The following is a 2,327-nucleotide window of genomic DNA, read 5'->3' as shown; positions in this document are numbered from 1 at the left end:
TTTTCCCTTAGATCGGTTTTTATCCCAAATGGGTTTTTTCGACGAGGTTTTTAACGAGGAAACAATTATATGTGCTACCTGGGGACAATTCAACAGTATCCGAGGCTTCTCTACAGTCAACCTCGAATACTGGGGGACATCACTAAACTATCGAATGAACCGTGTCCATATAGATTAATCGAGCCCCAATGGCAAAACATGTACGCATGTATAAATTATTCAAAGAATCATTTTTCCTTATCAAATACCTTGTGCCTCAAAGAAAATTTTCTACTATACAAGTTCCATACTTATGATTTTTGTGAAAAATGGCTCAAGGGCCAAGTATAAATGCATCGCGAACGAATCAACCCCCTTACTCGGGGACTGCCGTCGAAAATCAACATGTTCGAATTATCTAAAGACCTCAAAGAGGAACCCCTCAATATATAGGCCAAGGCCATCATTCTCGAGGACTAACACTTCGAACAAGTTCAAAGTGTTGATGGGAAAGTAAGACCAAGAGTCACGCCCAAAGGCTACGGACAAACTAAAGCGGCTCGGAGACGTCCGAACCCCGCAATAAAAATAGGCCTTCAAATTCTCCAAAAACCGATTAAAAGGCTACCCTCGGCAAAATAACCAAAGGGCTTTGATAAAATCAGCCCTCGAAAAACCTTAAGAGGTATCGAATTATTCAAATACAAACTTGTGCTAAGGCACAAAAAACAAAGGGGTTTCGATCAACACTAAACCCTCAAAAAACCCAATGGGTACTAAAAAAATATACATGCTAAGGCATAAGAATATTTTACTAAGTCCTTGAGCCGAAAGAGGGAAAAAATAGCCATCCTTTAGAGGCCATATCGGCCCAATTCAAAGAGCCCAAGGGCCAACACACTTTGAGTTCGAGAACACGTTCTCGCTCGATTCGAACCTAAGGGTCCCGCTATCCCGAAGTCGAACAGGAACCTACTCGACTACAGATCAAGGATCCTGTGTCGTTCAAAAAAAACCTAAGGGTCTTTTCGCTTCGAATTCAGGTTTCACTCGAATCCGACTATAAAAGCAGTATTATTATTGTGGCTTCGATCAAGTCATTTGAAACCAAAACCTCGAACATATTGTTGAAGCATAAAAATGTGCTAAAATTGTACAAGGCACGAAACATGTTTGAAGACAAAATTTGAAAAGGCATCCAAAAGAGAAATTTATTTATATATATGGGCAAAAATATGTACAAGGAACCGACAAGGGTCTTACAAAAGAGAAAAGGAAAAATAAAATCCTAACTATGCCCGGGGCTGATTTCTCCCTCGGGGGGAGATTCTCCTTCGGGCCCCTTGTCGTTAAGAGACCTGCCTTGGCTGCCTTCGTCATCATCGGAGGAGGCAAGTACCCTGGCATCGACTTGAAGCACCTTAGCTTGAGCTATCTCTTTGGAGAGGTCAAAACCTCAATCATGGATTTCCTCAAGGGTCTCCCTCCGAGATTAGCACTTGGCCATATCATTACTCCATCGCGCTCGATCGGCGGCCTCCCTCACCTGAGTTTGGGCAGCCTCGGCATCAGCCAGGTGTACGGCTATGGACTTGTCATATAAGACCTTCGCCTTTTCGACCTCCGCCTTGGCCTCAGCAAGCTCGGCCTCAAGTTCTTCGATCCTTTTGGCTTGGGCTGAGCTCTTCTCTTTAGTACTCCGAAGTTGAACTTCAGCTGATGACAGTCGCACCAAGGTAACCTCTTTCTCCGTAGCTAGGCGGTCCATGTTCTCTTTCCACAGATTACAGTCAGCCTTCACTTGATCGACTTCCCCCCGGAGCAGCTCGATCCTTTCAATCTTTTGCTGCAACTGAGACATCGAGGTGTTATCCTCCACTCTTGGGTCAAGCCCATATGTTCTCAAAAGGATATTTACCTGCTCGTCCAGTTCGGCCTCTTCCTTGCGATCCTGGGCTACGTCTTCTCGAAGATCCCTAAGCTCTTCATCCTTCTGACCGCAAAGGAGCTTCAAAGCATTCCTCTCTTCCGAGGTCTTCTGGAGTTCGACCTCGCATTGGCTCAGGAGAGACTTGGTAAAAGCCTATATGAGAAGAAAGATACAAGTTAGGTTAAAGAGAGAAGAAGGAAAAGGAAATTGCAACAATGGGGATTAGTACTTACTCGAGATAAAAGGCGTTGGGCCTCTTCAAAGAGGGTAGACACATCATTGAGATCAGCGGCATCATCGACCCCGGTAAAACAATCCCGGAAGGGATCCTCTTCATTGGGGACTTCGCCTATGACGGGGGTCTGTAGAGCCCAAGCATCCCTTATAGCCTCCTCAGAAAAGGCCGGTAGAGAAGGAG

Source organism: Nicotiana attenuata, unplaced genomic scaffold, assembly GCF_001879085.1.
Source record: "Nicotiana attenuata strain UT unplaced genomic scaffold, NIATTr2, whole genome shotgun sequence".
In the NCBI taxonomy this organism is placed as follows: Eukaryota; Viridiplantae; Streptophyta; class Magnoliopsida; order Solanales; family Solanaceae; genus Nicotiana; species Nicotiana attenuata.
The sequence above is the reverse complement of the archived record's forward strand: the minus strand, read 5'-3'. Positions refer to the sequence as shown.